Raw genomic sequence first — 13483 nt, 5'->3', positions numbered from 1 at the left:
TGCATGATATTTTCATATATTAGTGGAACTATTGCTTTAGCAACATCAAACTTGTAACCAGATTCATGTCGCCAGATATCATCACTGAAGGGTTTGAGCAAGTGTGTCACTTGCCATTCCTTTTATCCAAATTATATTATATTCTCTACTTTGTATATATTTGTAAGTTTTCTTTTTATAAAGGAAAATTAATGATTTTTCAAAGCCCAGGTTATTGTGATATTACTACTGTTACATATTGTAACTATTTACAATAAGAAAACAGCAGGAATTATGTGGATTGTTGTAAATTCCAAATATGTGTTACAGGAAAAATCTTCAGCTAGTATGATTTTAAGTTAATGGCGACATAAAACTGTGTAGCTGTTAAGATCATCTATGATTGTTGCTTACAAAGTTTATTATGCTCTATATTTGATAAGACAATATGCTATCACATTTTCTCTTCATGCATATGCCTCTGCCTGTATAGTATGCCAAATAATCATCATAGAATATTCTACAACCTGAGGAACTTTTGGGACAAAGCTTGGTGAGAGTAGTTTTGAATTATGCCGCGTAGAATTTTCTATATAATTCTTATGCATACTAAAATGTTTTCACATGTTGAATTTGAAGCCTATTTGATTTTGTATAGGGACTAAAGGACTGGAGAGCTTGTTATGGAGTCATGAGTAGTTTTGTGCTCCAGCAGAAACCTTATGCATACAGTACATTGTGATGCTTAAATTGTTCTGAGGCCTAAACAGTGACTGTTCCTTCTGTTGGAACGGGCCTGATTAATTTCTGGGATAACTGCAGTTATGAAGGGATTGATACACTGTGCAGTATCAGCATACCTTGGTTGGCAGCTGCCTTATGTCCTCCTCTACTTTGACAAGAATTGTCATGTGCTGTCTTGCGGCAATGGCAGGTTGCCCAATATTCAGATCGCTGTGTATCCTGCAAATGGGATTTTGACCTTTCTAGACTGGGGAAATCATTGTGGCAAATAGTATCTGGCCCTGAGTTTCTGAAATCAGAAATACCCTGGGACAAAAAAAAAAAAAAAGAAAAGAAATCCCAGGCTGTTAGTATACTTTTTCCAGTTTGGGAACACTCATTAATACATTTTCATCTTTTTGTACAGTGCAGATAGTGCTATGCAGCCATATGGTCCATCACTGACAATGGCTCCAAAGCTGTCTGTTTGCCAGCAGAAATAGGAAATGGAAATGTATGCAGTTGTGGTTTGAAGAAACAGTGCTTCCTGCACACTGTGATTCATGTGGAAGCAGAAGAGAATGTATGTCAGCAAGCATGCATCCTCAGTAAGTAAGAGTATCCACATTGCAAACTGAAGAATTTTACTTGTTCATTTTGACTTTGAACTTTACAAGTTCAGTTGATTCAACTGAAGAAGTTGAGACAATCAAGGTAGTTGATTTGCTTACTAGTGTCTTATTCTGGGTCTGTGAAAAGAGCAAAACTGGTGGATAAGACTTTTGTAACAAAGAGGATATGGTCTCCACTCCAAGGAGAACTTGAAAATATGAAAAGGGACATTTATGTAGGCCTTTGAACTTTTTACACTGAAGCAGTGATTTAACTCAGCTGCCCAAGGAGGTTTAGATTTAAACTTAGCATTAAAACCAGATTGATCAAGGTTCGGACTATGGTCATATTTATGAAATAAACACCATTCTGAACGGGAGATATTTTACCTCACACTGTGCTATGTGACTTCAAATCTATGTCCTTCCTGGAATTTGTGAACTTAAATGATATTAAAAATTGCAAAACTTTTTTTTTTCCTGTAATCAAAGATGATTTCAATATTTTCTTCACAGATTTCCTTGCCCTAGATCCAAATTCTGTTACTCTATAAGTAAATGTGCTTCTCTACAGATAGTGAGGTTTAGGAGAGGGTCGCTAGGAAACACATAGTACTTCCCTGAGGCTTCTATCACCTGCTAATATTTTGAATATACAGAAGGAAGCTGAGCTTGATTATAATTTTAGAGAAATATAGTCTAGTTGTTCAGAAATGTTCACTTGTAAGATTTTTAGGTTACTTGACTTTTAAAACTGTTTATAAAACCCTATCACAGGTCTAATGCTTTCTGGTAGTTTCAGTATTTAAAAAACAAGACAAGACATTTAAAAGCTGTTTTCAGTTGCACTTCAATGCCCTTTTTCATAGAGATTTTAAATTATTGTATTTAATATTATTCTGTCTTAAGTTTAAGCTCAATTAAAGGGCATTATTGCAATGCACGTGGTAATGTAGTCTCATTAAAACTGATCTTTGGACCCAACCAAAATTCTCCCCTCCCCATCTCCAATGGTTACTAGAGATATTTATGTAAAAGTCGTGGTGGTCTATGTGCATGTATTTTGAACTGGGTGGGTGACTACTGTAGCAAAATTATTTGAGAAATAAATCTACATGTAAATAAACATGTAGATATTATTGAATCATAGAATGGTTTAGGTTGAAAGGGACCTTTAGAGATCACCTAGTCCAACCCCCCTGCAGTGAGCAGGGACATCTACAACTAGGTCAGGTTGCTCAGAGCCCTGTCCAACCTCACCTTGAATGTTCCTAGGGACGGGGCATCCACAACCTCTCTGGGCAACCTGTTCCAGTGTTTCAGCGCCCTCATTGTAAAAAATTTCTTCCTTATATCCAGTCTAAATCTACCCTCCTTTAGTTTAAAAGCATTACCGCTTGTCCTGTCACAACAGGCCTTGCTAAAGAGGTTGCCCCCATCCTTCCTATAGTCCCCCTTTAAGTACTCAAGGCCACAGTAATGTCTCCCCACAGCCTTCTCTTTTTCCAGGCTGAACAACCCCAACTCTCTCAGCCTGTCCTCACAGGAGAGGTGCTCCAGCCCTCGGATCATTTTTGTTGCCCTCCTCTAGACCTGCTCCAACAGTTCCATGTCCTTTCTGTGTTGAGGCCTCCAGAGCTGGGTGCAGTACTCTGGGTGGGGTCTCACCAGAGCGGAGCAGAGGGGCAGAATCACCTCCCTTGACCTGCTGGCCACGCTTCTTTTGATGCAGCTTGGGATATGGTTGGCCTTCTGGGCTGCAGGTGCACATTGTTGGCTCATGTCCATCTTTTCATCCACCAGTACCCCCAAGTCCTTCTCCTCAGAGCTGCTCTCAATCCCTTCATCCCACATCCTGTATCGATATCAGGGGTTGCTCCAGCCCAGGTGCAGGACCTTGCACTTGGCCTTGTGGAACCTCATAAGGTTGTCACAGGCCCGCCTCTCCAGCTTGTCCAAGTCTCTTTGGATGACATCCTACCCTTCTGGTGTGCCAACTGCACCAATCAGCTTGATGTCATCTGCAAACTTGCTGAGGGTGCACTCAATCCCACTATGTCATTGATGAAGATATTAAACAGTACTGGTCCCAGTATGGACCCTTGAGGGACACCGCTTGTCACCGGTCTCCATCTGGAGATCGATCCATTGACCACTACCCGCTGGACGTGACCATCCAACCAATTCCTTATCCACCGAACAGTCCACCCATCAAATCCATATATCTCCAGTTTAGAGAGAAGGATGCTGTGGGGGACTGTGTCAAAAGCCTTATAGAAGTCCAGGTAGATGACATCTGTTTCTCTTCCCTTGTCCACTGATGCAGTCGCGTCATCATAGAAGGCCACTAGGTTAGTCAGGCAGGACTTGCCTTTGGTGAAGCCATGCTAGCTGCCTCGAATCACCTCCCTGTCCTCCATGTGCTTTAGCATAGCTTCTAGGAGGATCTGTTCCATGATCTTCCCAGGCAGAGATGTAAAACTGCCAGGACAGTAGTTCCTGGGTCCTTCTTTTTACCCTTTTTAAGGATGGGCACAATGTTTCCCTTCTTCCAGTCCCCAGGGACTTCACCTGACTGCCATGACTTTTCAAATAGCATGAAGAGTGGCTTGGCAACTAAATCAGCTGCCTCAGGACTCTGGGATGCATCTCATCAGGTCCCATAGACTTGTATATATCCAGGTTCCTCAGGCAGTCATGAACCTGATCTTCCCTTACAGTGGGAGGGGCTTTATCCCCCTGGTCTCCATCCTGATGTCCATTGACTTGGGAGGGGTGAAGTGACTCACAGAAGCACAGAATCACAGGTTGGAAGGGACCTCGGGGATCATCTAGTCCAACATTTCTAGGAAGACCACAGTCTAGAAAAGATGGCCCAGCACCTTGTCCATCCAACTCCTGAAAGTGTGTAATGTGGCAGTCAACCACTTCCCTGGGGAGATTATTCCAATGGTGACTGTCCTCAATGTGAAAAATTTTCCTCTTGTGTCCAATTGGAATCTCCCGAAGAGCAACTTGTGTCCATTCCCCCTTGTCCTCTCCATGTGACTCCTTGTAAAAAGGGAGTCTCCTTTTTCTTTGTAGCTACCCCTTAAGTACTGGTACATGGTATTAAGATCCCCTCTAAGCCTCCTTTTCTCAAGGCTGAACAAACCCAGCTCTCCCAGCCTATCCTTGATTGGCAGCTTCCCAGTCCTTTGATCATCTTCGTAGCCCTTCTCTGGACCCCTTCCAGCCTGTCCACATCCTTTTTGTACAGCGGGGACCAGAGTTACACAGTACTCCAGGTGTGGCCTGACAAGCACTGAGTAGAGTGGGATGATGACTTCTTTATCTCTGCTGGCAATGTCCTTTTTGATGCAACCCAGCAACCCATTGGTCGTCTTGGCCGCAGCAGCACACTGTTCGCTCATGTTGAGCTTTCTGTCCACCAGGACCCCCAGGTCCCTTTCCACAGAGCTGCTCTCCAGCCAGGTGGATCCCATCCTGTGCTGCACTCCCACATTATGTTTCCCAGGTGCAAGACCTTACACTTGTCCTCGTTGAACTTCATAAGGTTCTTGCTGGCCCACTCTTCCAGCCTATCCAGATCTCCCTGCAGAGCAGCTCTCCCTTCTGGAGTGCCTACTTCCCCACTCAACTTGCTGTCCTCAGCAAACTTCATCAGGCTACACTTGATTCCATTATCCAGATCACTTATAAAGATATTGAATAACATTGGGCCCAATATGGATCCCTGGGGGACTCCATTAGTGACAGGTTGCCAGTTTGAGAAAGAGCTATTTACCACCACCCTTTGGGTGCGGCCTGTCAGCCAGTTCCCCACCCACTGCACAGACCACTTGTCTAGGCCATAACGCATCAATTTCTCCAGGAGGAGACTGTGGGGGACCGTATCAAAGGCCTTGGAGAAGTCCAGGTAGACCATGTCCACCGCCCGCCCCATGTCAACCAGGCAAGTCACTTTGTCATAGAAGGCCACCAGGTTTGTCAAGCATGATCTGCCTTTAGTGAAGCCATGCTGGCGTTTCCCAATCATGTGCTTCATTTGACTTGTGATGGCCCCCAGGAGGATTCGTTCCGTAACTTTCCCAGGGATTGAGGTAAGGCTGATGGGCCTATAGTTACCTGAATCTTCTCTCGAGCCTTTCCTGTAGATAGGGGTAACATTTGTATTCCTCCAGTCCTCTGGGACATCCCCCGTTCTCCATGACGTCTCAAAGATTATGGAGAGTGGCCTCGCAATGATGTCAGCCACCTCTCTCAACACCCTTGGGTGGATGGCGTCAGGGCCCATTGATTTGTAGGGGTCCAGCTCCTGTAGCAATTAATGTACTAACTCTTCCTTCACTGATGGTGGGTCAGTGTTTGGATCAATCAGCAATTTCGTTCCCAAAGCCTGGGACCCGGCAGTGCTGGTAAAGACAGAGGTGAAGGAAGTGTTAAGGACCTCTGCCTTTTCAGCATCATTGGTGACTGACTCTCCTATTCTGTTTAAGAATGGGCCTATGTTTTCCTTCTTTTTCTGCTTACGGTTGACATACCTGAAGAAACCTTTCTTGTTATTTTTGACATCTACAGCCAGTTTAATTTCAATCTGGGCTTTTCCTTTTCTAACTTCACCTCTGCAAGCTCTGGCAATGCCCTTGTAGCTCTAAACGGATAATCCTCCACTTCTCCATCTCTGGTATGCTTCCCTTTTGGACTTGAGTAGACCCAGGAGATCATGGTTGAGCCAAGGGAGCCTCTTGCTCTGCTTACTTCCCTTTCCTTTGTAGGGGATAAACTGGTTTTGTGCTTCTTGAAGAACTCCCAGCACTCACTAGCTCCTTTATCTTCCGTGGAAGTGTCGCACGGGATCCTTCCCAAATGAGCCCTCAGTGAACTGAAGTTTGCTATTCTAAAATCCAGAACCCTTGTCTTAGAGCTGACCTTCAGCACACTCAGCAGGATCCCGAACTCCACGATATTGTGATCACTGCAGCCAAGGCTATCACTAACCGAGATATTACAAAGCAGGTTTTCTTGGTTTGTGAATAGCAATTCCAGCAGTTCCTCCTTCCTGGTTGGCACATCTAACATTTGTGTCAGGAAACAGTCTTTACACATTCCAGGGACTTGGTGGATGACATGTGAGCTGCCGTATTGTTCTTCCAGCAGATGTCTGGGTAGTTGAAGTCACCCATCAGGACCAGGTTCTGTTGGCCAGAATATTGCTTTAGTGCCCCAAATATCGCTTCATCAGCAGTGTCATCGTGGTTAGGAGGTCGATAGCAGATGCCCACTGTGAGGTCCTGCTTGGAGACAACCCCTTTGACTTGAACCCACAGCCATTTGATACAGCAGTTTCCTTAAGGTAGAGTGTGGCTCCTCTACCTCTTCTACCCTGCCTGTCCTTATGAAAGAGCCTGTAACCGTCCACTGCGATCCCCCAGTCATCTGAGCTGTCCCAACATGTTACAGTTACTCCTATGATGCCATACCCTTCTGAGTGGGCACGGAGCTCCAGTTCCTCCTGTTTGTTACCTAGACTGTGTGCATTCATATGCCTACCCTTGAGGTGATTACTCTCCTGTTTCATGTCTTGGGAGACAACTAAGGGACATTTCTCACCACACTGCTTGGCCTGACTTACTGCCTTGCTGGATGTGCTGGTGTGAGCATTCCACAATGGATCCCATGCCCCCAAGTCCTTCAGTTTAAAGCTCACCTCACCAAGTTAGCCAGCCTACTGCTGAAGATTCCCTTACCCCTTTTGGACGGGTGGATTCCATCCCTCCCTAGCATGTTGTAGTCATTGAAGAACACCCCATTGCCATAAAAGCCACACCCCTCACAGCAGCACCAGCCACGTAGCCAGGAGTTGATATACATTATGCGCCTGTTTCTGGCTGCTCCTTTCCCTCAAACTGGCAAAATGGAAGAGAAGATAACTTGGGCGCCAATATTTTTCACTTGCTCCCCAAGGGCTCGAAATTCTTCCTTGATTTTACCCAGGTTACGGCTCTCAGTGTCATTCATGCCTACATGAAATAGCAGCGGTGGATAGTAGTCTGTTCTCTTGATGAAATGTGGCACCCTCTCAGCCACGTCTTGGACCTTGGCTCCTGGAAGGCAGCATACTTCTCGTGACTGCCTGTCAGGTTGGCAGATGGGTGCCTCAGTACCCTTCAACAGAGAGTCACCCACCACGAGCACTCATTGTTTCTTTTTACTATATCTGCTCTATGTTGCTGGTACAGTTTCCCCTTGCAGGGGACTTTGCAGACCTTGCTTATGGGTGTCCTCAGTCGTTAAGGCTTCATATCTGTTTCTGATTGTGATGGTGGAGGGTGCAGGCTGATGTGGAATCCTGCTTCTGTGAGTAACCAGGGTCCACTTTCAAAGTAAGAGTTCTTCCTTTTTCATCTATATGCAGCTATTCAGAAAAATGTGGAAAATTATAATAAAAATATGGAATAATGGAAAAAATAACCTTTTCTCTCAATCCTTCCACTTTTAATAAATTATCAGAATGTAACAATCTTTTGAAAGTGAAAGAAATTAAAAATTTTGTTTGATACTCAATTCACATAGCTAAGAAAACAGAAATACACTAAATCCTTCACCCATCTGGTTCTAACGCAACCACTGTTATTCCATGTTCTCCTTAAATCCTGTGTTAATATTCATGATATATTTTCACCCCCAGGAGTTTGCTGACCATTTTCAGTCATCACATTAGTTGTTGGTAACATTCTGTGGAAAGAGAAAGTGTGAGGGCAATGAAAGATGAGTATAACTTGAGGTGATGATTAAAATAATGGATGTCTCAGAGCATGACTTCTTTTTTTCCTATTCTTCTTGGTTTATTGGAACACTCTTTCCTTGTTGCTGGTGACAATATTACTCACTAGTGAAGGGAGCATATTTTTAAAATGTGAAAGAATGTACTTGAAAAATTCAAAGCACTAGGGAAAGATCTAGACTGTAACCCAGTGATGTATGTCATACAGGTTTGTTTGTGTACTCTGATTTTGCCTTCTGAATATCTCTGTAATAACTCCCTTTTGTGAAGATCCCCAAAAAGTCAGAATGAAATAGGAAAGAGATAGAATAATTTGGCTGACTTCTCTAACCAAGAATTTTACTACTAAATAAGGTATGTTCAGTCAGATTTAGAAAACAACGAGCGTATTCCTAAGTGAATCATCTACTGCGAAGGTATAAATAAAAACATAAATCAAATGTATCTGTTTAGTAGTTACTATACCCATCAGAATATGACCAGAATCCCTTACTGAGACCAAAATTTATTTACAGCTGTCAGTATTCTGAACTATATTTGTTTGTTAGTAGAAACTGCTCATTCATGAAATGAAATTAATTTATGGAAATATTGGTTACAGCATTTAAATGTAACCTGAAAAATGATGAGCCGGTATTAACAGAAGAATGATGAATAAATACCTTGCTAAATTGATCTGATAGTCTTGACTGATTTTAACCTTATGAATGAAGCAGTTTAAAATGACCCTGGCTTTGTACATTTTTTTTTTTTCTAAAATAACTACAGGCGTGGAGACCTGATTTCCATGGACTCTAACTGAAAGACTCATCGTTAAGCCTTGTACAGGTGAATATCAAATCCTTAATCACTGCATGTGATGATTTTCAAGTCTTCACAGAGGGAGAAAAAAAAATTTCCATATGTACTGGAATTGAGAGGCGCAGAGGATCCTGGGGCTTTGGGCATCTGTTGGATTTGCTAACAATGGGGAGGAGAATTCCAAAGGAGTGACAAGGAAGAGACTGACCTCTCAGTGAAGGTTGATAATGGAGAAGAAAGGAGAAATGGGGACAGCACTGGAAGAATGATATTGACCAAAGTAAGTGGAAGGGAACTCTAGCTAAAGCTAAAGTACTCTCGTCATATATGCAAGAGGCGACAAATATTAAGATCAGTGGACTATTAAAGCCACAGCCTAGTTTGATTCAACATTAGGTTTTGCATTAATACCAGCAGGATGCAGGGAGATGAAGGTAATGAAAGCAAGTTTTACATGATGATTAAATAGTGTCATTATTTAATTGTCATAGCCAACGACATGAGAATAGAAGGTATACTGGTAAGATAGTTTCTGCGTTATTTTTTAAATTTTCCTTTCCCTTCCTGTTTCTCAGCTTTATGTTTCTCTTCTGTTTTGTTTTAGTTTTTCCTGCATTCATGTGTTTCAAAGCAGCCCCTTCTTCTCATCCCATAGAATCATTAATGAAGATAGTTAATGTGATCATTAGGTTTCATGTTAACTCAAATAATGGAGGGACAGAAAGGGAGATATAACATTTACCTGGATGTTTTTAGACTCCGCGACATTATTTGCAGGTGTAAATAAGACCAAGTAAAGACATGACTGTCTCTGATATGTGGTCTACTGACTTATATCTAGCTTAAGTTTGTAGTACAGTATTTGTGCAGGAATGCATTTCATATTCTTAAAATTCAAAAAGAAATACAGCATAGAATCAGATTAATCCCCACAGGTCTGATAAAGTAGTTAGATTAGGTGAACGTTCAGTAATGCTTTTCATATGTTTACCCTCTTTCAGGAATACTTTAAAAAATGAAAGTAAAAATTGTTACCTATGTAAGAGTACTGTGGGTCAAGGATCAATGAAGAGTTGAAGAAAGTGAATTTGAATAACTGAAGGAATAGCGTAATACAAAGGGAATATCCACCAAAACCCCTCTCTCTTATTGTGAATGAGGTATGTTGTAATTTACATTTGACTTCTGGCAACTGTCATTTCAGAGCAAGGTCTGGCACTATCAAGAGTACAAAACTAGAGGCATTGAAGATGAAAGTAATGGGCTATACAGGAGCTACTATACGAGGGACAGGAAAACATACTGTTAATATTGCCCCAAAGGCAATATTATTCAGTGTTAGAAAGAAGCCGGTACCTCTTGAATGTACCCAAAGTGTACAAAGATCGTAACACGGAGCAGGAATCAGTGTTCTAAGCTTAGTGTCACTCATTACGCTATGGAAGTGAATGAAAAAAATCAGAAATATGCCATGTGTTTAACTATGGCTTCAAACTCTTCTGGGAATGATATCAGGATTTGTTTTATTGGTGTGGCTGCTTACTTGATCATCAAAGAAGCAGAATACATCTCTACAGGAATATTGCAAATTTAATGTGGTTTATGGATACATTGATAATTAGTTGTTCCTCTAATACCAGTGGAATAACATGTGTATAACATTAGGACTCAGAAAGGACAGTCCAGCTAAATACTTGCTCTTTGGGAGGTATTAGTGGTTGGCTATCTTTTCAAGTTACTCTGAATATTGATTAGCAACTAAATGGGTACATTTTTATTTGCTGGAAGCCAGAAGAATGCTGAGCTGCAAATACACTTAGGCTCCAGAGACTTTTAACAGGGCTATAAAAAGAGAACTTCTTGAATTTGCAGTCAGAAAGAAGTCACAGGCTCCTCAAAAATAACACGTTGTTTAAGAATTAGGTGTCTTCTCAGTGTTTTCATGATCTGAACTAACAGAAACATAGTCTACTGTTCAGTAATCACAGGTGAAAACTAGGCCTTGTGAGAATCGATAGGAATTCTGCCATCAGCATCAAAGGAGCTAGCATTTGCATATTAATTTCTGGATGTGTGTGCATTATATTCATGAATAGAGAGAGCAAAACACTCTGCCTACATCCATAAATATGCATTTTGTGGTTCTACATACAAAATAGGTATAAAATCACATATATTGTACTCTGGAGCCTATACTGTTGGATGTGAAAAAAAATGGGTCCTAAACATGTCTATTGAGAAATATACAGATTCCCTGATAAAATCCTTAGATGCAGAAATTTAATACTGGCTATATACAGTATGTATGCATATCAATTGCAATGACACACTAAAGAACATTATAGATTTTCTGTAGAGTAATGTGATATCAAGTTTAAAATGTGCTTGAGGAATATAAACTACCAATGAAAACTGCCAGGAAGAAAAAAAACCCCTGTGTCTCTATGTGCTAGAAGAACAGCGTTAAGAGCATTTAACCTGATGGAGGTTTAAACTAGCTGCATTAATGTATACATTTTACAGTGTACATAATACAGCACCATTTTTAGGAACACTGAATAGCCCACTGAAGATTTGTCAAGTTTTCCTGTAAGGGTATGAATTCTGAGAGAACATGGATCATTAAATTTTTTTTGGTAAGCAGCAGAGGTGGATGACCATTCATATTTTAAAATTCATATGATTTTTCTGTGTGTTCCCTTTTTGTTCACTTTCCATGTACATTTATGTAATTGAGTTTTATTGGCATGGCAGTTGGCAAAAAGTGAGTTTCAAAGTCACGTGCATGGTGATAAAAGGAAAAAAGGATGTTAAATTTATGTGCATAAAGTACTCTCACCAGCACTGTTTGCACATTCATCTACTTAGGAAACAGGTCTAATGGTGATGTTCATTTGTGTCTGCTCACAATGAATGAAGCGCACAATAGCTTGTGAGCTCTTTAAGATTACCGTGAGAACTAAGGCATTTCTCAGAAGATTTTAAAAGTTGTGTTCCTGTGTTGAGTGATTGCAAAGATCTTTCATTTGGTCTCATTAGAAGGTTCCAGTAACCAGATAAGCTGGAGAACATTTTGCTGTAACTTTAATGTAGATTTTATCTTCACTGACATTTAAAAATACTTTATTATGCTGTGTCACTTTTTCTCAGCTGCCTTCTCCCAGCATCCCCCTACAACCCATCCCAAACTCACTTCATGCTGTCTAAAAGAATAAATTTTCTGCCTAAGGGGACAAAAATTAGAAACCATTCAAAGTTTTTCAGAATAGCCTATATTTTATACAAGTTATCTTTAAAGAGTAAAATTGTACTGCATTTCTACAAAGCCTTTGGAACCTGTGCATACCAATGTTGATTTGCAGTATTCATATACATTTCATGTGAATCTGATGAACAAAATTTAATTCCGACATCTATTTAATTGTCTTGATCAGTTTTGGTTGAGGTGTTTTATCGGATCAGGACCAGACAGAGGGAAAATTTCTTTTTTGGGTAATCTTGTCTATTGTTTTTTTGAATGGAATTTCATTTCCTCTTATGTTGTGCTCTCTGGAGCTTTGTTCAGGATGGTTTTTGAAAGATTGAGTGATGGGTCCCTCCAGTGAGAACCTACAAGGTCTTTTCCAAAAAGCCTCTACCGCTACTGATGTAAGAGGGAATGGGGTATGAATTAATGTGTGTCTTTAACTGGAAGTGTTGGTATACAGTCTAAGTTCTAATGGCTGGATCATTTTATTTCTCAATGAAAGCCAAAACAATGCTGCTGTTTAGACATTGAGCTATTAAAAAATTGAAACTGTCTTGGTACAGAAGGTGTTTCTTCCATTGAGTTACAATTCCCTCTGTGACACTGAAGTCCAAAGTTAAACTTATAAGTAATCTGATCTAAATATTAAAATATGCTCTCTTCCACATGCCAGACAGTAATGAGCAGCCTGCAGTCACACAAGTTATGTTTCCCTTATTTAATTGGCACCAAAATTAAACGAAAAAAGGTTTTTTTCTAGCTGTCTCTGTTATTCAGTGGAAAGTATAAAAAAATACAGCAGTTCCACTGGGCCAATACATAGATTTCATTTTCAGTCTTTAATATCACATTTATATTCTCTAGGTTGCTTTATTACTTCTTCCATTTTACCTGTATAGAAATTAAATGCTGTAGCACAAATTCATGTTGCAGAGAAAATTCTTTACTATTGAAGGTGAATTGTTTCCTTTCTGTTTGCAAGAGTTTTGTTTTATTTCCCTAATGAAAAAGTTGGTTGTTGAATTATGGAGTTAAACTAGAGCATGTAATTTCAAACTTAGTACTTTACAGTCTATTAACCTAGCTTTTGTTTCTCCACATTTTTCATTTTCACATATGGATCCATTATATTGTTCCAAACTGAAAATACAGTTTTACAGTCAAAACATTTTATGTTTCTTCAGCTTGCAAATTAGATTTGTTCACATTTTTTTTAAGGTGTCTGTCAAACTAGGTGTCAAAATTGTGGAAGAATTGGAAGAAAAAAGGGACCAGAAAAAAGGACTGGCCACTTGGGAGAAATATAGGAATGTTGTCAGTGTATGTAGAGATGCA

This window comes from Phalacrocorax carbo, chromosome 4 (assembly GCF_963921805.1).
Source record: "Phalacrocorax carbo chromosome 4, bPhaCar2.1, whole genome shotgun sequence".
Classification (NCBI taxonomy): domain Eukaryota; kingdom Metazoa; phylum Chordata; class Aves; order Suliformes; family Phalacrocoracidae; genus Phalacrocorax; species Phalacrocorax carbo.
Note: the sequence above shows the minus strand (reverse complement) of the source record.